At 42.8% G+C, this 24,563-nt stretch overlaps 1 protein-coding gene and 1 pseudogene across 6 annotated transcripts in view; one reads left to right on the top strand and one right to left on the bottom strand.

Annotated features, from left to right (window-relative positions):
* Positions 1-24,563, bottom strand: part of TNRC6A (trinucleotide repeat containing adaptor 6A) — a 224,545-nt gene that overhangs the window by 187,620 nt on the left and 12,362 nt on the right. The gene's annotated exons all lie outside the window — the stretch shown is intronic.
* Positions 16,763-23,591, top strand: LOC101118919 (5'-AMP-activated protein kinase subunit gamma-1-like; annotated as a pseudogene).

The raw sequence follows: 24,563 nt of genomic DNA, 5'->3' as shown, positions 1-24,563 counted from the left end.
CCCCATGGACTGTAGCCTGCCAGGCTCCTGTGTCCATGGAATTCTCCGGGTAAGAATTCTCCATTCCTTTCTCCAGGGGATCTTCCCGACCCAAGGATCAAACCTGGGTCTCCTGCATTGCAGGCAGATTCTTTACCATTATACTTTCATAATTAAAAAAAAAAAATTAAAACAACAATAACTAAAAAAAAAAAGGCCTAAATGTAAGACCTGAAACCATAAACCTTCTAGAAGAGAACACAGGCAGAACAGTCTTTGACATAAATCATAGCAATATTTTTTTGGATCTGTCTCCTTGGGCAAAACAAAAGCAAAATTAAACAAATGGCACATAATTAAACTTAAAATCTTTTGCACAGCAAAAAAAATCATCAACAAAATGAAAAAAACAATCCACAGGAGAAATTATTTGTAAATGACGTGACCAACAAAGAGTTAATATCCATAACATATAAACAGCTCATATAACTCAACATTTAAAAAAAAAGCAATCAAAAATTGGGCAAAAGACCTGAATAGATATTTTTCCAAAGAAGACATACAGATGGCTAATGAGCACATGAAAAGATGCTCAACATCACTAATTGTTAGAAAAATGCCAATCGAAACAATAATGAGATATCACCTCACAGCTGTCAGAATGGCTTGTCATCAAAAAGTCTACAAATTAAAAAAAAGTCTACACATACTAAATGTTGGAGAGGATATAGAGAAAAGGATGCCCTGGTACACTGTTGGTGGGAATGTAAATTGGTGCAATTACTATGGAAAACAGTATGGATATTTTCTCAAAACTTGGAACCACCATGTGACTCAGCAATTTCATTCCTGGGTATATATCCAGAAAAAGACAAAACTCTAATTCAAAAAGATACATGCACTCCAATGTAGCAGCAGCACTACTTATAATAGCCAAGACGGGGAAGCAATTCAAGTGCCCACAGCAGATGAATAAATAAAGATGTCACACACACAGACAATGGAATATTATTCAGCCATAAAAAGAATGAAATCCTGCCATTCGCAGCAAGCAACGTGGATGGACTTAGAGAATATTATGCGTAGTGAAATAAGTCAGATAGAGAAGGACAAAGCATGTCACGTGTATATGAAATCTATAAAATAATACAAATGCATGCATATGCAAAACACAAACAGACCCACAAATACAGAAAACAAACTAGTGGCTACCAAACGGAAGAGGGAAGCGGAGGAGGGACAAATTAGGGGTATGGGATTAACAGACACAAATTACTATGTATGAAATAGATAAGCAACAAGGATATATGGTATACTACAGGGAATTATAGTCATTATCCCGTAACAGCTTTTAATAGCGTATAATCTACAAAAATACCAAATCACTATGCGGTAAACCCAAAACTAGTATAATGTTGTAAATCAACTATACTTCAATTTTTAAAAAGTAATTGATAATACTCTGCAGAAAATAAACACGGTTAAGGTGATAGACATGAAAGGGAGAAGACTTCTCTGAGGAGGTATTTGAACTGAGATCCAAAATGTATGAAGGAGCAAAACACGCAGAAGCAAGGCATCCATGCCCAGCAAACAGAGCATAGTTTCCGAAACAGAAATGAGCTTGGTGTGTTCCAGACTCTGCAAGGCAGCACGGCGGGTGGAACAGAGTGAGCGACGGAGAGAGGAGACTGAAAGCAAAGTGGATGCCAGGTCATGTAGGGTCTTGAAGACCATGGGGAAGGAGTCTGGATTTTCTTTCTTTTTTTTTCTTAATTTACTTGACTGCAATGGGTCTTAGTTGCAGCAAGCAGCGCCTTTCATTGAGGCATATGGACTCTAGCTGTGGTGGATGGTCTCCAAAGCATGCAGGCTTAATTACTCCGTGGCATGGGGAATCTTAGTTCCCCAAAAGTGAAAGTTGCTCAGTCGTGTCCAACTCCTTGTAACCCCATGGACTATATAGTCCATGGAATTCTCCTGGCCAGAATACTGGAGTGGGTAGCCTTTCCCTTCTCCAGGGGATCTTCCCAACCCAGGGATCGAAGCCAGGTCTCCCACATTGCAGGGGGATTCTTTACCAGCTGAGGCACAAGAGAAGCCCAGGAATACTGGAGTAGGTAGCCTATCCCTTCTCCAGTGGATCTTCCTGACCCAGGAATTGAACAGGGGTCTCCTGCATTGCATGTGGATTCTTTACCAACTGAGCTTCCCTGACCAGGGATCAAACCCATTTTCCCTGCACTGGAAGGAGGATTCTTAACCACTGGACCACCAGTGAAGTCCTTGGGTTTTATTTTTAATGTGAAAGGAATTTTTTGGGAGGTTTTGAACAAGGGAATCATGTGGTCTGGCTTATGATCTTTAAAAGCCCATTGGGGCTACTCTAAGAATTCATAGTCTGTTGGGAATTCCCTGGTGGTCCAGTGGTTAGGACTCAGTGCTTTCACTGCCAGGGGTCCAAGTTCAATTCCTGGTCAGGAAACTAAGATCCCACAAGCCCATGAGGTTTGGCCAAAAGCAAGCAAACAAACAAAACGAAAAGAAGTCATAGTCTGTAATGAGGAGGGGCACACATGGGGCAGGCCAGCCAGATGAGAGGCCCTTTAAAGGTGAAAGATGATACCGTCTCAGAAGAGGGTGGTAGCAGTATAATTGAAGAGAAGTGAAGTTTGAAGATAGGTTATGATGACAGAGCCAAATATCTTCCCTATGGGTTGACTGGTGTGGGATGTCAGGTAATGAGAAATTAGGAAAAACATCTAGCACTTTGGATTAAATATCTGGGTGGATGATGGAAAGATGTCAGAGGGATTGGGGTGAGGGGGGACAGGTTTAGTAAGGGAAATCAAGAATTCTAATTTGGATACGTAAACTGTGGGGTCCCTCTTAGATACCCAAGTGGAGATGATGAGCAGAGAGATGAAGAGTGCGTTATAAGCCCGTAGCTGGTATTTACCAGAGAGGGAAATGGCAACCCACTCCAGTATTCTTGCCTGGAGAATTCCGTGGACAGAGGAGCCTGGTGGGCTGCTGACTATGGGGTCACACAGAGTCGGACATGACTGAAGTGACATAGCAGCAGCAGCTGGTATTTACAGACACGAGACCTCAGGTAACAAAGGAAAGGATTTAAGTGGAGTGATGTTGAACTGTGGGGCATATTTAGGGTAAGTGGGAAGAGGAGGAGGAAGAAATGAACCGATGGAGAGGGAACAGGAGGCAGACCAAGGAGAAAGTGAATCACTGTGTCAGAAGCTGCAGAGAGGTTGAGGAAGACGTGGCCACTGGGTTGGCAAACTGCAGGTCATCAGTGACCTTCACTAGAGAGCGTCCATGGGGCTGACCGGAGTGGGCATTCGTGGGGCCAAAAGTACAAGTGGAGTTCTACACATCACAGATCTAAATATTTAAATAATATCAATGGAACAAACTGCTAACTAAATATTATTGTATTCATTATATATTGGCAGGCAAGGTTCAGACTTAGAATTCTCTACTTCCTTGAGTTCCTTATCAGGATGAACTGGCATAAAGAGATCTTGGCCCCTGACCTGCTCCCCTTCCCCTTTTTCTTCCCTCCTTTCAGACCGAATATCCAACTTTACCTACACTTGCTTCCCCAACCCTCCTCCCCAGCCAACAGCCATCTCTGAGGCATGGAGAAACACACACCGCACCCCTTTGATTTAGGGAACAGCCGCTCACAGGCCCTGGGAACTGGTGTGGGACCACTGAGACAGGGTCCTAGGCATCCTGAGTGAGGTCTAGGAAGGGGGCAAATCCAGGGAATTGTGTTCCCCTCATGGGGAGGGGCAAAGCCAAAGGGGGATCTGAGCAGGGTCCTCTAAAGCAGGGGTCCCCACCAGGTACCAGTCCGTGGACTGTTAGGAACCAGGCTGCACAGCAGGAGGTGAGTGGCAGGCAAGAGAGCCAGGTTTCATCTGTATTTACAGCTGCTCCCCATTACTCGTATCACTGCCTGAGCTCACCTCCTGTCGGATCACCTATCTCAGCTTTCAAGAGAACCACATAAGATCCCTGCAGTGAGAAGGAATGGATCGGGACCCATTTGTGAACAAGCCAGGTGAATCACCTTTGTCCATGCTAGAAGAGGACCAGCTACTTGAGACGGCAAATGATGGTGGCCTGAAAGCGTGTCTGAGACAACTTCAAATCTCCACACATTCTGGATTAAAGTCAAGGCGGAATATCCTGAGACGCCATAAAAGCACTGGAAAACCTGCTTCTGTTTTCGACATCCTATCTTGGTGAAGCAGGGTTTTCCGCAGTGACGAAAACCAAACCAAAATTATAAAGTAGACTGGACATAAGCAACACACTTTGGGTGTCACTGTCTCCCATCACCCCCAGAAGGGACTGCCTAGTTGCAGGAAAACAAGCTCAGGGATCCCATGGATTCTGCATTATGGTGAGGTGTATAATTATCTCATTACATATCACAATGTAATAATAATAAAAATAAAGTGCACAATAAATGTAATGCACTTGAATCATCCTGAAACCATCCCCTACCTCCATCTGTGAAAAAACTATCTTCCACAAAACCAGTCTCTGGTGCCAAAAGAGTTGGGGACCACCGCTATAAAGCATGCGGCTTGGGGGCAGTATTGGAGTAGGTTAAAAAGAGAATGGGGGCTTTCCAGGTGGCACCAGTGGTAAAGAACCCTGCTTGTCATTACAAGAGATGTGAGAGATGAGGATTCAGTTCCGGGGTCAGGCAGATGTCCTGGAGAAGGGAATGGCATCTCACTCTGGTATTCTTGCCTGGAGAATCCCATGGACAGAGGAGCCTGGCAGGCTACAGTCCACAGGGTTGCAAAGAATCAGACGTGACTGAGCACAGAGAGGACGGAGAATATGGAGTAAAGTGGGGAGAAAACAGTGTGGACGGGCCTTTGAAGGAACTTTTCCCATCATGGGGTAGCAGCTGGAAGGAAAGGAAAAGCCCAGGAAAACTCAATCTCTGTATTTCTAAAGACAGCACTCTGGCATGCTGATGCAAATGATGAGCAGAAGGAAAAGCTGACGAGGAAGAGGATGGGAATAATGTTGGGTGCGGAGTCCTTGAGCAGGTGAGGGGGACGGGATCCAAGGCTTGGTGGAGAGACTGGCACAAGCAGTTCTCCCACTATTGGACGAGGGAGAGCAGCTTAAAAGGGCACAGATGTAGGCAAGCTGGCAAATCTGGCCGTGGGAAGAAAACAAAATCATTCTTTTCTAATTGCTCCCAATATTTACAGTTACAGAGTGAATGAGATCATCCATGGAGAGTAGGCAGAGACAAACTGTGAAAAGTTATCTGAGACACGTGAAAAAGTGGTTAAGACGGTCAATTTTATGTTAGATGACTTTGCCCTAATTAAAAATAATAATAGTTTGAGGGAATTCCCTAGTAGCCTAGCGGTTAGGATTCTGCGCTTTCACTGCTGGAGTTCAGACCCTGGTTGGGGAACTGAGATCCCACAAGCCCCACGGTGCAGCCAAAAAAATAAATAATAAAGAAATAATTTTTAAATGGTGAATAAAGGCTAATAAATAACCACCCTGCCCTTAAAAAAAAAAGCTACTTGGGAATACAGGACAGTAAATATATTGGGGAAATTTAATATTAGAAGCAGTACCAGGGACTTACTGGAGATTTGTGGACATAAATTTAAAGCAAAACCAATAAGCTTAATCGCGCATGTTTTTCCTCTGCTGCCTTCAGTTGCCAGGCTACAAACAGGTGAAGTAGGCAGAACGTTGGCTTAAGAGAATTTGATTGATTTAAGAAGATTTGTGACTTTAATTAAAAATATTTAAGAGAATTTGATTGACTCAGACTAAAACTGAATGTTAAAAAACTTCTGGATTAGTAAATAACTTCAGATTTATTAGGTCTGTAAACAGTGTTTCAGCGCTTAGCAATTTTATTTATTCCATTTATAAGTCTGCCTTGTCAGACGTTTGAAGCACTGAAGAGAATCAAATCTGTAATTGTGGTTAAAATGCCAAAGCTATGGAAATGTTATTAATCAAGTTTGTAAACGATGTTAAATATTTAGGAAAATTTACTATGTCAAATTTACATGCTAATTTAGCATTGATATAAGAACAAATGAAAATTAGTCATTAACTTTAGATTAGATAAAGCTAGACTTACAACAATATTATCTGTGAGTCATATGTTAAAGGCTTAGGGAAAATTGGGTTTTTAGATTTATAAATTTAGCAAGTTGTAAAAGTGGAAGTCACTTAGTCATGTCCAACTCTTTGCAACCCCATGTACTATACAGTCCACGGAATTCTCCAGGCCAGAACACTGGACTGGGTAGTCATTCTTTTCTCCAGGGGATCTTCCCAACCCAGGGATCGAACCCAGGTCTTCCACATTGCAGGCGGATTCTTCACCAAACTGAGCCATGAGGGAACCCCTTAGCAAACTGAGCATGAGTTAATATAGAAGTAACTGGACTTCCCTGGCGGTGCAGTGGTTCAGAAGCTGTCTGCCACTACAGCGGACATGGGTTTCATCTCTGCTCCAAGAAGATTCCACATGCCGTGGAGCAACTAAGCCTGATGCCACAATCACTGAGCCTGTGTGACTAGAGCCTACGCTCTTCAACAAGAGAAGTCACTGCAATGAGAAGCCCGAGCACCCCGACAAAGAGTAGCCCCTACTCACTGCAACTAGAGAAAGCCTGCACGTGGCAGGAAGATCTAGCATAGCCAAAAATATATATATATATGAGCAACTGTAGCATACTCCTGTATGCATTAAGGGCCAAATGCAGATGCTAAAAATACAGCTACTCTCTAAAAGATGCCATCTGATGCCAGTCGCACTATTTTATTTTCTCGGCTCGGATATCTACTTCCCGTGCTCCCAAATTCCACTAAAACGACAGAAAAATATTATTGACATATACAGAATTATTCATATATACAAAATTATGTATACTTAATATGTATTATTTATGTACAAAATATTTATATAGTCTGGAAAATTTTGCACATATAATTGCCAAAAAAACAAGAAAGAGTCCTATTATTAAATCAAAAATGATGAAGAAGGGACTTCCCTGGTGGTCCAGTGGCTAAGACGCCACATTCCTAATGCAGGAGCTGGGGTTTGATCCCGGGTCTGGGAACTAGAGCCCACATGCTGTAGTCAAGAGTTTGCATGCCACAGCTAAAGATCCCCTATGCTGCAAATATGACCTGGAGCAGGCAAATGAATATTTTTTACAAAGAAAGAAAGAAATGATGAACAATTCCTGTAAGATAGACTCTATAAAGTTTGCAGTCAAGGGCATGACTAGGGTAGAGAAAACTTGACACTAAACACTGCTGAGGAAAAGCAGCTCTTCCCAAGGAAGCCAGGGGGAAATCCAAGATTAGAATAAGCAAATATGAAGAGAGAGAGAGGCCCCTCTACGGTTGTTAAAGTAATTAAGTACCAGGCTGCATTTGGCCTGGCTGGATCAGACACTGCCCTCTAGTTGACAGCTCCAGGCAGAGAAAGTTCCCAGGATAAAGACCCCAGGACTACTCTCTGAGCAAAGAATAAATAACTTTCCTAGAGAAAGCTCTGAACTTGAGGGCTGGCCTGGATGGGGAAGCAGAGCCCTTCTTAACGGGTTTCCAAAACCCATTAAGGGACCGAGGTCGGGGAGGAAGAGGAAAGGCTGTTTCTGGTGCCTGGCCCTGTCACAGCTACCTAGCTAGCTCTCCAAGGTAGAACACTTCTGAATAATTCCAGGAGCCGCAGAAGGCGAGCAGTGCCCCCAAGAATACACAGTACCTACTAAGAAGGAGAGAATACCTGTCCTCTTTGAATATAAATGTACTACCTAGTCAGGCAGTACGGTTACCCCATCCCTTAAGATCTCAGAAATCGGCTCCTGCAATGAGAACAGAGGTTCTCTTTTGGACTAACAATGCTCTAGCTTCCAACATTGCAAATTCTAGGGAAAGGAGTGGTGGATACAAGAAATATGCTGTCTAAAAACACTGAGGACTTCCCTGGCGGCTCAATGGTTAAGACTTCACCTTCTAAGGCAGACGGCATGGGTTTGATCCCTGGTCAACGAACTAGGTCCCACATGCCAAGGGGTACAGCCAAATTTTAAAAATTAATAAATAAAAACACTAGGAAAACTTATGTCTATATCTAAACAAATGTAGACATGTATACTGTGAGAAAAATTAAGACCTGGAACTAGAATTTCTTAAGACTTCAACATTGGAGTGAGGGCAGGAAGGGGTTTGAAAGCAGCTTATGGATTCAATTGCCCCAGGGATGCTGAAGACACAGAGTTAGCCTAGGTATTGATAGAAGATATCTGGCAGGAGATTTAAGATGAACTGAAACGGGGCATGCAGGAGGCTCTAGGGTACCAGTAATATTTCATTTCTCAAAGTAAAATTGTGTTTTGCTTGCTTTATGTTTTTTTCCTGTGTGTCTTATATTTCTGTACATGTAGTATTTTTTAATAAAACATTAAAAAAATCAAGAGTGACTGCTAGATGTGGCATTCTCAAACCTGGCTGCATATACAACATGGGGAAATTTTAAAAATACCAAAGGCCACTAAATGGCCATCAGCAGAGGAATGGATAAAGAAGATGTGGGACACGTACACAGTAGAATATTCAGTTCAGTCCAGTTCAGTCGCTCAGTCGTTTCCGACTCTTTGTGACCCCATGAATTGCAGCACGCCAGGCCTCCCTGTCCATCAGCAACCCCCAGAGTTCACTCAAACTCATATCCATCGAGTCGATCATGCCATCCAGCCATCTCATCCTTTGTCGTCCCCTTCTCCTCCTGCCCCCAGTCCCTCCCAGCATCAGAGTCTTTTCCAATGAGTCAACTCTTCGCATCAGGTGGCCAAAGTATTGGAGTTTCAGCTTTAGCATCAGTCCTTCCAATGAACACCCAGGGCTGATCTCCTTTAGAATGGACTGGTTGGATCTCCTTGCAGTCCAAGGGACTCTCAAGATCTCTTCTCCAACACCACAGTTCAAAAGCATCAATTCTTTGGCGCTCAGCTTTCTTCACAGTCCAACTCTCACATCCATACATGACCACTGGAAAAACCATAGCCTTGACTAGATGGACCTTTGTTGGCAAAGTAATGTCTCTGCTTTTGAATATGCTATCTAGGTTGGTTATAACTTTCCTTCCAAGGAGTAAGTGTCTTTTAATTTCATGGTTGCAATCACCATCTGCCGTGATTTTGGAGCCCAAAAAAATAAAGTCTGACACTGTTTCCACTGTTTCCCCATCTACTTCCCATGAAGTGATGGGACCAGATGCCATGAGCTTAGTTTTCTGAATGTTGAGCTTTAAGCCAACCTTTTCACTCTCCTCTTTCACTTTCATCAAGAGGCTCTTTACTCAGCCATAAAAAGGAATGAAATTGGGTCATTTGTAGAGACGTGGATGGACCTAGAGACTGTCATACAGAATGAAATAAGTCAGAGAAAAATGTATTGCATATTAATACATATATGTGGAATCTAGAAAAATGGTATAGATGATCTTATTTGCAAAGTAGAAATAGGGACACAGACATAGAGAACAAACCTATGGATACCAAGGGGGAAGGGGCCATGAGATGAATTGGGAGACTGGGATTGATGTATATACACTATTGATACTGTGTATAAAAGAGATAACCTACTATATAGCACAGGGAACTCTACTCAGTGCTCTGTAGTGACCTAAATGGGAAAGAAATTAAAAGAGAGAGAGAGAGGTACATGTACAGCTGATACCCTTTGCTATACAGCAGACACTAGCACAGCACTGTAAAGCAACTATACTCCAATACAAATTAATTTAAACAATGCTAATGGCCGGAGCGCACCCCAGACCAAATGAATCAGAACCTGTAGGATGGGGTCAGACTTAAGTATCTGAGAACCACTGTATTAAAAGAATACAAATAAAGAAATTCAACAGGAGGAAGCAGTAATCACAATCAGTGTCAATGGGTTAAATTTCCTAAGTAAAGACGGAATTCAGCAAGATCACCAAAATTCACTTTCTTCATTGTCATGCTCCTCTCACTGTATTTGCTCTGTCCTCAAAATCCTTGTGGCTATAAGACTATCGTAGAAACGTTACCGTTACATCCTTTTAGGTTTACATTAAGAGGGAAAGAACCCCTGACTTTCTGCCAGAAGTCTCAGCAAAGCTTTCAGGGCATCTCTTTTTTATTTTCTTACTCTGATCATGCAATCAACCCTGAGGTAATCTCTATCACCAGGAGACTTTGGTTAGCCAGGCCTCTGTCACAGGTATAGACTCTCTTGCCCCAAATTCAGGGTGGAATCAGTATTACCAGAACTACATAGGATTAGAGTGGTGGGGGAAGGTGAAGCCTCAAGCAAAACCCAGAAGCTGTTAGCAGAAGTAGAGTGAATGGAAGTTGAGCAAGCAAAAAGAAAAAAAAAAATTCCATAAGGGAAATATATAGATTCGAGGCAAGAGAAAAGAATAAAGACTAAACCAAAGTAGGGAGGTTCAAAGTGGAAGTTAAGAGATGGAAGCTGGTTGAAAAAAATATCTTGCCCTGCAGAAACAGTTGTCTATAGCCTTGACTGAGGCCAGAGGAGAAGCTATTAAGGATAGTGGACAAGCTGAGTCAGTCTCCGTAGCTACCAGTCCATCCTGTATCCCCAAATATGTACCTGCAGCTCAGATTTCTCACTCCACATTTAAATACACACCTGCCTTCTGCACAACTATCCTGCATATCTCACAGGCAGTTCAAAGTCATCACGTCCATCACTTAGTGGCACAGATGGTCAAGAATTCTTCTGCAATGTGGGAGACCTGAGTTTGATCCCTGGGTTGGGAAGATCCCCTGGAGGAGGACAATCCAATACAGTATTCTTGCCTGGAAAATCCCCATGGACAGAGGAGCCTGGAGGGCTATAGGTCACAAAAAGAAGGACACGACTGAGTGACTAAGCACAGCACAGCACATCACTTAATTATCAAAAGATGGCAAATCACTTCCTCTTAAATCCGCCCTCCTTTTTCTGTCAATAACCTCAGGCTCTAAACCAGAAAACTGGAATCATCTTTCATCTCCTTCCTCTTTCACCTTCATGTCTCATCTTTCTCTAAGAATGGTTTCTATCTCCACGCCATCTCTCAGAGCCACTCCTGATTCTTCATCAGGACTTAACACAATTGTGATTTAATCATTGGGTAATTTGAATAGTGGTTACTTCCATGAGGCTGGACTCGGGACAATAGACCCCCATTGCAATCCTTCCATTCTTGTATCCTCCAATACAAGCTCTGTTCAGTAGGTTCCTGAATGTTTGTAGAAAGAATAAAGTCTGCCAGTATCAAGCTTTTTGGGGGGAACACAGGTACCTTCATTTGTTTACTTAGTTTGATCAATTGATTTATGGCTGTGCTAGGTCTTTGTTGCTGCATGCGGGCTTTCTCTAGTTGCAGTGAGCAGGGGCTACTCTCTAGTTACAGAAACTAGGCTTCTCATTGCAGTGGCTTCTCTTGTTGTGGAGCACAGGCTGTATGCATGCAGGCTTTGGTAGTTGTGGCATGCGAGCTTAGCAACTGTGGCGCCCAAGCTTAGGTTCTCCGCAGCATGTTGGATCTTCCTGGACCAGGGATCAAACCGTGCCCCCTGCATTGGCAGGTGGATTCCTAACCACTGGACCATCAGGGAAGTCCCCAGTATGGAATTTTATGTGCCATCTTCCAAACTCAACACTATTTTCCTGAATAATATGAAAATGCAGATCTGATTATATTTTCCCCTCTATTTAAAATCTCTTTCAATGATCCCTAAAGGAAAGGAGTGTTCCTTAAATTTTCAGTGTTTAATAACCACTTATTAGCTGCCTGGAACATATGAAAACCTCCAATTTTAGGTAAACATTCACAAAAATTTTAAATAATAAAATTAATATATTATTTAAAATTAATAGTATTCAAGTATCCCCTGTTATCAAACCTATTTATCTCCTGACCTTGAGTTTGGAAATCAAGTTCATATAGCAAGGGATACATACACTTAGTACCTGAATTTTAGATAACAGGTAGCAAGAGTTTAGATAGTGCCATATACCAGGCTTACTAAAAAGAACTATTCAAATATACTCAGATCCAGAGTTTCGATAGAAAGCTGAAATAGCAAAGGTAGAATGGTGAGGAATAACAAATCAGCAAAAAGGATACTATTATTTGCAATCAATCCTTCAGTTCAGTTCAGTCACTCAGTGGGGTCCGACTCTTTGAGACCCCATGAATCCCAGCATGCCAGGCCTCCTTGTCCATCAGCAACTCCTGGAGTAGAACCAAACTCATGTCCATCGAGTTGGTAATGCCATCCAGCCATCTCATCCTCTGTCGTCCCCTTCTCCTCCTGCCCCCAATCCCTCCCAGCATCAGAGTCTTTTCCAATGAGTCAACTCTTCGCATCAGGTGGCCAAAGTATTGGAGTTTCAGCTTCAGCATCAGTCCTTCCAAAGAACACCCAGGACTGATCTCCTTTAGGATGGACTGGTTGGATCTCCTTGCAGTCTAAGGGACTCTCAAGATCTCTTCTCCAACACCACAATTCAAAAGCATCAATTCTTCGGTGCTCAGCTTTCTTCACAGTCCAGCTCTCACATCCATACATGACCACTGGAAAACCATAACCTTGACTAAATGGACTTTTGTTCGCAAAGTAATGTTTCTGCTTTTAAACATGCCATCTAGGTTGGTCATAACTTTCCTTCCAAAGAGTAATCGTCTTTTAATTTCATGGTTGCAATTACCATCTGCCGTGATTTTGGAGCCCCAAAAAATAAAGTCTGACACTGTTTCCACTGTTTCCCCATCTATTTCCCATGAAGCGATGGGACTAGATGCCACAATCTTAGCTTTCTGAATGTTGAGCTTTAAGTCAACTTTTTCGCTCTCCTCTTTCACTTTCCTCAAGGGGCTTTTAGTTCCTCTTCACTTTCTGCCATAAGGGTGGTGTCATCTGCATATCTGAGGTTATTGATATTTCTCCTGGCAATCTTGATTCCAGCTTGTGCTTCTTCCAGCCCAGCGTTCCTTATGATGTATTCTGCATATAAGTTAAATAAGCAGGCTGACAATATACAGGCTTGACGTACTCCTTTTCCTATTTGGAACCAGTCTGTTGTTCCATGTCCAGTTCTAACTGTTGCTTCCTGCCCTGCATATAGGTTTATCAACAGACAGGTCAGGTGGTCTGGTATTCCCATCTCTTTCAGAATTTTCCAGTTTATTGTGATCCACACAGTCAAAGGCTTTAGCATAGTCAATAAAGCAGAAATAGATGTTTTCTGGAACTCTCTTGTTTTTTACATGATCCAGCAGATGTTGGCAATTTGATCTCTGATTACTCTGCCTTTTCTAAAAGCAGCTTGAACATCTGGAAGTTCATGGTTCACATATTGCTGAAGCCTGGCTTGGAGAATTTTGAGCATTACTTTACTAGCATGTGAGATGAGTGCAATTGTGCAGTAGTTTGAGCATTCTTTGGCATTGCCTTTCTTTGGGATTGGAATGAAAACTGACCTTTTCCAGTCCTGTGGCCACTGCTGAGTTTTCCAAATTTGCTGGCATACTGAGTGCAGAACTTTCACAGCATCATCTTTCAGGATTTGAAATAGCTCCACTGGAATTCCATCACCTCCACTAGCTTTGTTCATAGTGATGCTTCCTATGGCCCACTTGACTTCACATTCCAGGATGTCTGGCTCTAGGTAAGTGATCACACCATTGTGATTATCCGGATCGTGAAGCTCTTTTTGTACAGCTCTCCTGTGTTTTCTTGCCACCTCTTCTTAATATCTTCTGCTTCTGTTAGGTCCATACCATTTCTGTCCTTTATCAAGCCCATCTTTGCATAAAATGTTCCCTTGGTGTCTCTAATTTTCTTGAAGAGATCTCTAGTCTTTCCCATTCTGTTGTTTTCCTCTATTTCTTTGCATTGATCGCTGAGGAAGGCTTTCTTATCTCTTCTTGCTATTCTTTGGAACTCTGCATTCAGATGCTTATATCTTTCCTTTTCTCCTTTGCTTTTCACTTCTCTTCTTTTCACAGCTATTTGTAAGGCCTCCCCAGACAGCCATTTTGCTTTTCTGCATTTCTTTTCCATGGGGATGGTCTTGATCCCTGTCTCCTGTACAATATCACGAACCTCCATCCATAGTCTTTCAGGCACTCTGTCTATCAGATCTAGTCCATTAAATCTATTTCTCACTTCCACTGTATAATCATAAGGGATTTGATTTAAGTCATACCTGAATGGTCTAGACATAATAAACACATGTATATGTGTATCTGCATTAATGACAGATTCCATCTATCTTGCTCTACTAAATTAGAAAGCAAAATTACAAATGCATGCACGCTCAGTCGCTCAGTCATACTCAACTCTTTGAGAACCCATGCGCTGTAGCCTGGCAGGCTCCTCTGTCCATGGGATTTCCCAGGCAAGAATACCGGAGTGGATTGCCTTTTCCTACTGCAGGGGATCTCCCTGACCCAGGGATGGAACCTGCATCTCCTGCATTGACAGGCAGATTCTTTACCACTAGTGCCACCTGGGAAGCCCATAACTAAGAATGATGGGCAGCAAATGCTTGGTGGCCCTACATACTATGTTGTGTGTATTTGGATGGGGACATATACCTAGAAACAGTGGTGAAGTCTCTCACTGAACGCCAATTTTACAAGCAATTAAGTCAAAGGCTGTATGGTTGGATTTCTAAAATTATTTATTATTTTTCACTGTGCTGGGTCTTCTCTGCTGCACATGGGCTTTCTCTCGTTGTGGGGAGGAGCGGCTACTCTCTAGATGCCATGCATGGCCTTCTCATTGCCATGGCTTTTCCTGTTTGGGAGCATGGACTCTAGGTGTGCAGGTTTTAGTAGTTGCAGCATGTGGGCTCCAGAACTCGAGCTCATTCATTGTGGGGCACCAGCCTAGTTGCCCCACATGCCCCTAGTTGCCCTAGTTGGCATGTGGGATCTTCTCTGCCCTGGGATCAAACTCATGTCCCCTGCATTGGCAGGGGTTCTCAACCAGATTCTCAAGCAGTGGACCACCAGGGAAGTCTTTGGATGTTTTAACTTGGATGACAGTTGCAAATGAATTTCTAAAGTTTCCTGTTTGGGTTCAGCACAGGAAAGAATTTCTCCACGTTTTCTGGCACACTAAATGGGTTTTAAATATGCCCAATGTCACAGATGTCTTTCTCCAGAAAATGGAAAAAAATCAAGTGTTAGGGAAGACTCAATGCTGGCTGACAAAGCCTCCTGCATCACAGTTCAATTTCCTGATATGTTATCTTCTGCACTTAATATCCGATGAGGTTGAAATGAGAGGTTTGAGATTTTCAACCTACTGCCCATGGCATGTTGACACTCACTGGAAACCTTTGAGATAACATTTCCTCACAACACTGGTAATGACAAGGATGATTTCTGGTTTCTGGTTTTTCCTGGCATTATTAGTGTTATAAAGAAATTTTATCTCCTCTCTCATTTCAGTTTTTCACATGAGTACATTCCTCCTGGATAGCCAGCACACTTCAGGGTAGAAAAACAGTTTTAGTCCAAGCCACCCATTTATTCGCAAGACACATGGAAAAGACATATGCTCTGTCATGGAGATTTGATGGTGCTAACAATTTTTGTTCCTTCTTCACCACTTAGTGAAGATCACCATTCTTAACTGTTCTTAGTAAATAAGACAGTGTGGAATTTTAGCACTTGGATACAGCTAGTTTTGAGTAGTTGAGGGAGGTGCAAGGCAAAAGCAGCCCTAATTCTTCATCCCTTTGTCATGGTGTGGTAGCACCCTCCCGCTCTACTTCTGGGTTCGCCATAGCAGTTGCTGGGACCCAGTGTGCGTGCATGCGTGCTTGCTAAGTTGCTTCAGTCACGTCGACTCTGTGCAACCCTATGGACTGCAGCCTACCAGGCTCCTCTGTCCCTGGGATTCCCCAGACAAGAATACTGGAGTGGGTTACTGTGCCCTCCTCCAGGGGATCTTCCCGACCCAGGGATCGTATCTGAGTCTTTTCTGTCCACCTGCATGGACAGGTGGTCTCTTAACCACTAGTGCCCCCTGGGAAGCCCACTCGTGATCCAGTGGACGGCAGCACGTGTGACAAAGCAGAGACCTGAGAAGCGCCTGCATGTTTGGGCTTGCTTGTCCTTCCTCCTGTCTCTTTGCCACAGGCACATGCTTGGGCCAGCCTGCTAAAGGATGAGATGGACAGAGCAGAGCTACCCCTGTTGTCCCAGCCAAGTCTAACCCAGACTAGCCACACTGCTACTCAGACACATGGAAGAACCCAGCTGAGGGCAGCAGAGCTGCCTACACGATGACCCACATCTAGGACTGGCTTCATGGCTCTTGGCCTTTGCAGTCACACAGGGTCCTATGTAAGAAAGATCCCATGCTTGGTTTAATGTTCTGTTGTCATTACTTTAAAATTCTTCATAATGTCTAAATAAGGGGCCCTGAGCTCCACAAAAGACACAACTGGTCCTGCTCACATCTTGTCACCGACACCAGGGTAAGCCTAGCTGAGAGGAGAAGAACCACTCCACTGGCCGACAGACTCGTGAGATTAATAAATTCCTATTATTTAAGTGATGAGGTTTTGAAGCGACTATACATTTTTGTAGCAATAGATAGGGGAACTTCCTTGGTGCTCCAGTGTTAAGAATCTGCTTTCCAATGCAGGGGGCGTGGGTCCCAACATGGTTGGGGAAGTAGGATCCAACATGCCCTATGGTCAGTTAAACCTGTAAGTCACAACTACTGAGTCTGCCTGCCACAACTAAGACCCATTTAGTTCAGTTCAATTCAGTCGCTCAGTCGTGTCCAACTCCTTGCGACCCCATGGACTGCAGCATGCCAGGCTTCCCTGTCCATCACCAACTCCCGAAGTTTGCTCAAATTCATGTCCATCACGTTGGTGATGCCATCCAACCATCTCATCCTCTGAGACGAGAGGCAGCCAAGACCCTAGGCAGCCAAAAAAAAAAAAAACAACAAATAAATATTAAAAAAAAAAAGAGTCGATACTTTTCGAAAGTCAAAACCTTTCTTTGCTGGATGCATGCCTGGTCCTCCATCAGCATGCCCTCAAATACACTTCTAATCTGCATCCTCTCTCACAAAAATATTAGATCAAATGATAATGAGAGTTCAAAACTATAAGGTATGTCTTTCTCTTTCATATGGGTACCACAGAGATGCAAAGAGCTGGTTTATTCTATCCCCCACTAATGGCTTTGTTGTTGTTGTTCAGTCAGTAAGTCATGTCTGACGCTTTCCAACTCCATGGACTGCAGCACGCGAGGCTCCTCAGTCCTCCACTGTCTCCTGGAGTTTGCTCAGACTCATGTCCATTGAGTTGGTGATGCTATCCCAACATCTCATCCTCATCCCTTTTCCTTTCACCTTCAGTCTTTCCCAGCATCAAGGTCTTTTCCAGTGAGTCAGTTCTTTGCATCAGGTGACCAAAGTATTGGAGCTTCAGCCTCAGCATCAGTCCTTCCAATGAATATTCAGGGTTGATTTCCTTTAGGATTGACCTGTTTGATCTCCTTACAGTCCAGGGGACTCTTAAGAGTCTCCAGCACCACAGTTCAAAAGCATCAATTCTTGGGTGCTCAGCCTTCTTTATGGTCCAACTCTCACAACCATATGTGATTACCGGAAAAACCATAGCTCATATGGGGCTTCCCTTGTAGCTCAGTCAGTAAAGAATCTGCCTGCAGTGCAGGAGACCCAGGTTCAATCCCTGGGTTGGGAAGATCCCCTGGAGAAAGAAATGGCAACCCACTCCAGTATCCTTGCCTGGAAAATCTCATGGACAGAGAAGCCTGGTGGACTGCAGTCCATGGGGTCACAAAGAGTCGGGCACGACTGAGCAACTAACGACTAACACTGATTATATGGCCCTTTGTAGGCAAAGTGATGTCTGGGCTTTTTAAGACATCGTCTAGGTTTGTCATAGTCTTCCTTTCAAGGAGCAAGCATCTTTTAATTTCAAGGCTGCAGTCACCATCCTCAGTGATTTTAGAGCCCAAGAAAAGAAAATCTGCCACTGCTTCCATTTTTTTCCCTTCTACTTTCCATGAAGTGATAGGATTGGATGGCATGATCTTAATTTTTGTAATGTTGAGTCTTGAGCCACCTTTTTCACTCTTCTCTTTCGCCCTCATCAGGAGACTCTTTAGTTTCTCTTCACTTTCTGTGATTAGAGTGGTATCATCTGCATCATTTGAGACACTGATATTTCTCCCAGCAGTCTTGATTCCAGCTTGTGATTCATCCAACCCAGCATTTCTGCATGACTGACTGACTAACATACACACACACACTCTGCATAGAAGTTTAATAAGCAGGGTGACAATATACAGCCATGTTGTACCCCATCCCAATTTTGAACCAATCAGTTGTTTCATGTCTGGTTCTAACTGTCACTTCTTGACCTACATATAGGTTTTTCAGGAGACAAGTAAAGTGGTCTGATATTCCAATCTCTTTCAGAATTTTCCATGGTTTGTTCTGATCCACAGTCAAAGGCTTTAGCATAGTCAATGAAGCAGAAGTAGATGTTTTTCTGGAATTCCCTTGCTTTCTCCATGATCCAACAAATGTTGGCAATTTGATCTCTGGTTCCTCTGCCTTTTCTAAACTTAGCTTGTACAACTGGAAGTTCTTGATTCAAGTACTGCTGAAGCCTGGCTTGAAGGATTTTGAGCATAACTTTGCTATCATGTGAAATGAGTAAAATTGTATGTTAGTTTCAACATTCTTTGGCACTGCTCTTCTTTGGAATTGGAATGAAAACTGACATTTTCCAGTCCTGTGGCCACTGCTGAGTTTTCAAGTTTGCAGACATTGAGTGAAGCATTTTAACAGCATCATCTTTTAGTATTTAAAGTAGCTCAGCTGGAATTCCATCACCCCCACTAGCTTTGTTCATAGTGATGCTTCCTAAGACCCACTTACACTTCAGGATGTCCAGCTCTAGGTAAGTGACCACATCATCATGATTGTTTGGGTCCTTAAGATCTTTTCTGTATAGTTCTTCTTGCCACCTCTTCTTAATCTCTTCTGCTTCTGTTAGGTCCTCACCATTTCTGTCCTTTATTGTGCCCATTCTTGCATGAAACGTTCCCTTGATATCTCTAATTTTCTTGAAGAGATCTCTAGTCTTTCCCATTCTATTGCTTCCCTGTATTTCTTTGCGTTGTTCATTTAAGAAGGCCTTCTTATCTCTCCTTGCTATTCTCTGGAACTCTGCATTCAGTTGAGTATATCTTTCCCTTTCTGTGGTTCGACTCAACTATAAAACAAAAATATAGTCTTGTTTTATAGTTTTACTCAACTATGAAACAAAATATAGTTTTGTTTTATAGTTTTACTTAACTATAAAACAAAATAAATTATTCAACTATTAAAAAAATTTTTTTAAAGACCCTGATGCTGGGAAAGATTGAGGGCAGGAGGAGAAGGGGACGACAGAGGATGAGACAGTTGGATGGCATCACCGAGTTAACGGACATGAGTTTGAGTAAGCTGCAGGAGTTGGCGATGGACGGGGAAGCCTGGCATGCTGCAGTCCACGGGGTCGCAAAGAGTCAGACGCAACTGAGGGGCTGAACTGAACTGAAAACAAAACCTGGCTGTCATCATCACAAGAAGAAGAGCTCCACATCTTTGTGTGTCATTTGTGCTATGCAGCATCCTGCCCTGACTTTACGTTTGCCCATGACTGCTGTGGCTTCCTCTCCCAGCATTTCATTTGTCCTGAGTTTGAGGCCAGTTTTATAAACATGTTGGCCCTAGCATGGCTTGCATCTGCGGATGCTACTGTTTTGGCCTCTTTGCATTTAGAAATAAAATAAATCAGTTTCGTACCAGAAAATATTATTTTGTGCCTGCTTCAGTAAAAACTACTGGTTGACCCATAGGCAAGCATGCTCAGTTGTGTCCGACTCTTTGTGACCCCATGGACTGTAGCCCTGCCAGGCTCCTCTGTCCACGGAATTTTCCAGGCAAGAATACTGGAGTGGGGTGCCGTTTCCTTCTCCAGGTTGACCTATAAGGTTATTCTATTTTGTTTTTTCATTTGCTTATTTTTTGGTTGCGCTGCATAGCATGTGTGATCTTCGTTCCCTGAACCTGTGCCCCCTGCATTAAAAAAAAGGAATCTTAACCACTGGGTCACCAGGGAAGTCTCCAGGTTATTCTGTTTCGGGAATGATGTAAAACCACTGAGAGCATCACAAAGCATTCTGACAGAGTTTTCACACAGTGCACACTGGAAGCAAGAGGGGAATAAACCTCTGGTTCAATAAAATCCTATTTTTAGATATTCATAGCCACCCTTCCCAGTCACACTTTCCCTTTCAGCTGCTTGGGTGAATTCATCATGTTCACAGATGCTCTTGTTCCAACAGATCCTGAAATCCTGTTCACTAATTGCACTTCTGAATTGTAGTTTTTGTACTATTTTTATCATTGCTTTTACACGTCAATGAATCACTTTTTCAGTCATTAATCTATTTTTGTTAATCAGAGTCATAACACAACACAATAGTAACAAGAAAAAATGCAAACTTTACACACATAAACAATAATATTCCAATGATATAACTAAAATAAACTATATCCTGATCATTTTAACTATACCTTAAGAGTCTGTCCAATTTGAGCCATCTCTATGTGTGAACCCTTATTAAGAGCATAACGGTATTTGATCATTTTTCTTCCATTTCATATTCATAAAATTTTCAAACAGGTATCTTTGCATTGCTTTTGCCACAGAAGCTGCTTGAGGACTGTTACTTTCATAGCCTAACTGACCACATTTTAGAAACATTGGCCTAAAAGAAAAAGCCTGTACTCTTAAACATGGTCTCTAAACCATTTCATAATCTAGTCCCTTTATTCACATAGAAGAACTATTGTTATTAGTGTGTATACCCATACACACATTGTTACTAGCATGACAGTACCAATAGCAACCACACACGTCTATTGACTGAGCCTGTAAATGATACCTCGTGATCAACTGTCATTTTAAGCACTTTAAATGGTCTCTCTTATTTCAAACTCACAGTAATCCTCGGAGGTAGGTACTGGTTTGTTCTTATGAATTTACAGATAGGGAATTATGAATATTACAAAGGTACTTGCTCAAGATTGCAGAGCTAATTAGAAGCCGAGCAGGAGTCTGGTCCCAGGCTTGTCTAACTCTTAAGAACACCATATTACCTGGCCCCCACCCTGCCCCTTCAATCTGCCTTCCTGAACTCTTTCTCACAAATGCACGCAGCCTCTCTATTCCCAGCGAAGATGTCTTCCATCTGTGATCTGTGTCCATCTTGCTCCTTCTGTCTAGAATGCCCTCTCTTTCTCCCCGTGTCACCTTTGTGAACTTTCACTCACCATCCGGCACCCAATTTTAGAGTCTTCTCTGTGATGCCTTTCCTTCCTCTGACACCCCAGATTTTTACCTTGTCTGTACTAGCAGCCTAAATTTTATTTCTCTCCATTCTCCAGACAAAGACTCTAAAATGTCTAGAGTGACAGCTGAATTATTAAGAATTATAAGATGACAGAACATAATTTACTACACTGTGCCTGACTGTTCCCTGGTCTATCATTAGTCAACTCCAGTTATTGAGTTGTGTTCAATGAATAGGCAATTCCTTACCTGGACAGAGGAGTCTGGTGGGCTACAGTCCATGGGTTCCAGAAAGAGTTGGACACGACTAACACTTACCTTAAAATATTATTCTCAGGAGGTCAGAAAACAGAACTAATTCTTATTGTACCTATAATAGCAACTAGTTAACTTCATGAAACACAGGAAATACATGATCTATTTTGTTGTTGTTGTAGTTGTTTAGTCGCTAAGTTGTGTCTGGGTCTTTGTGATCCCATGAACTGTAGCCTGCCAGGCTCCTTTGTCCATGGAATTCTCCAGGCAAGAACACTGGAGGGGGTAGCCATTCCCTTTTCCAGGGGATCTTCCCAACCAAGGGATCGAACCTAGGTCTCTCACATTGCAGGCAGATTCTTTGCTGTCTGAGCCATGAAGGAAGCACCAAAGCAATAAATACCTCTATAATAATAATAATAATAATAATGATAAAGAAAGTGAGGTTCCTAGAGCAAATGAACCCAGCCAGGGCCTTTTGCAATGGATATGGTCACTTCTTGAGAGTTTCCAACTCTGGAAAAATAAACATCCTCAAGAGACTCCAGAATCAGGACTTCCCTGGGGGTCCAGCAGTTAAGAGTCCATCTTCCAACATAGGGGATGCAGGTTCGATCTCTGGTCAGGAGGCAACTAAGCCCAGATGCCAGAACTACAGAGCTCACACGTGGCAGCTGCTGAGCCCAGGTGTTCTGGAGCCCATGCCCCACAACTAGAGAGAAGCCCACATACCACAAGGAAGAGCCCTCACACCAAACGAAAAATCCCATATGCCACAACAAAGGTCCTGCATGCCAAAAATAAATAAAATTAATTAACTAAAAAAGAGAGAGACCCCAGAATCCAACAATAACATATATCCATCCTTTATAAAGTTTCTGGCTGCTATGACCTGATTCTCACAAGCTCCAATTTGGTTGTATTTGCTACTTTCCTGCAGGTATACAAGCTGCCCCTTTCTGGATACTAAAAAGCAAGGACTTGTGGGCATGTGGATTATCACCAATTTCATCAATACCCTGCACTATTACTATAAATCAGCCTTGGTTCCAGAGCTATGAGCTGGAAGAATACAAAATAGAAACTTGAAAGGAGGTGTATATACAGGACTTCGTTAACCACTTGTCTGCATTTCTCCTAATGCCAACTTGTTTAATGCTGTCTTTTCATTAATTCCAAACAAGATCCACAGGTTGCCGGTTGTTGACCCAGAATCAAGCAACATCTTGTACATCCTCACCCACAAGTGCATTCTCAAGTTCCTCAAAGTGTTTATCACTGAGTTCTTAAGCCAGAGTTCATGTCTAAGTCTAATAGAAGATTAGCTTCTATGCCAGCATTGCTATGTTCTGTACTATGACCCCATTGACATGGCTCTGGGCGTCTTTGTACAGGATCTGCCAGTGAATGAGGAAGGTCAGGTGGTGAACATCTATTCCACGTTTGATGTTATCCGTGCTAAGTCACTTCAGTCATGTTCGACTCTTTGGGATCCTCTGGACTGTAGCCCATGAGGCTTCTCTGTCCATGGGACTTCCCAGGTAAGAACACTAGAGTGGGTTACCATTTCCTTCTTCACTGATGTTATCCATCAGGCAGCATAAAAGACCTACCACAACCTAGATGTGCCTATAGTCAAAGCCCTGAAAAATTGATCACATTACTTTAAATCTGGCTTCAAGTGCTACCTGGATGAGACTCTGGAGACCTTTCTCAGCAGGCTAGTGGAAGCAAGGAGTCGCCGACTTGTGGTGGTGGATGAGAATGACGTGAGCAAGGGAACTGTATCACCATCTGTCATCCTGCAGACCCTGGTGCTCACAGGCAGCGAGAAGCGGCCCTAAGCTGGGGGACGAGGTCAGGTGGCACCAGCGGAGGTGCCCCACTCACTGCCTGCCCCGAGCTCTGGGAACCACAGAAAAAACCTGGTGGCAGTTCTTGCTCAGGAGGCCCCTACCCTCCTGCCCAGAAGCTGAGAAGGCACGGGGAAAGGAAGGAGAATAAAATTCTAGGTGTCCTTATCCTCACAATACTCAGAAAACCTTTTAGCCTAGCTCAGACTAGCTCCTGTCCTTTTATTCATATTCCCCTTTCTGGGCAACCCATGAGCTCTGTGCCCCGCCAGAAAATTGTACACCTCACGGACTAGAAGAACAAATCAAGCCCAAGATTAGCAGAAAGAAATAAAAAAAGATTGGAGCATAAAGAAATGAAATGAAGACTAGAAAGAACAATAAAAAGGATCAACAAAACTAATAGTTTTTTTTAAAAAGATAAAATTGACCATGCTTTAGCTTGACTGAAAGTGAAAAGTGAAAGTGAAGTCGATGGACTATAGCCTACCAGGCTCCTCCATAGGAGGAAAATCCATGAGGTTGTCCAGGCAAGAATACTGGAGTGGGTTGCCATTTCCTTCTCCAGGGGATCTTCCCAACCCAGGGATTGAACCTGGGTCTCCCACATTGTAGGCAGATGCTTTACCATCTGAGCCATCAGGGACGTCAGGAAGCCATCAGGAATTAGCTTGACTAATTAAGAAAAAAAAAAATAGAGAGAGAGAACCCAAATAGCTGAAATAAAGAATGAAAGAAGAGACATTACAACAATAATTCAAAGGATCATAAGAGACTGCTGTGAGCAATTATATGCCAACCAATTGAATAATCTAAGAAAAGATGGATAAATTCCTAGAAACATTACACCTCCTAAGACTGAATCATTAAGAAATAGAAAATATGAACAGACCAATAATAAGTAAGGAAATTGTATCAGTAATCAAAAACCTCTTAACACAGAAAACTCCAGGACCAGATGGT

Source organism: Ovis aries, chromosome 24, assembly GCF_016772045.2.
Source record: "Ovis aries strain OAR_USU_Benz2616 breed Rambouillet chromosome 24, ARS-UI_Ramb_v3.0, whole genome shotgun sequence".
In the NCBI taxonomy this organism is placed as follows: Eukaryota; Metazoa; Chordata; class Mammalia; order Artiodactyla; family Bovidae; genus Ovis; species Ovis aries.
This window is presented reverse-complemented; position numbering and strand designations above follow the sequence as displayed.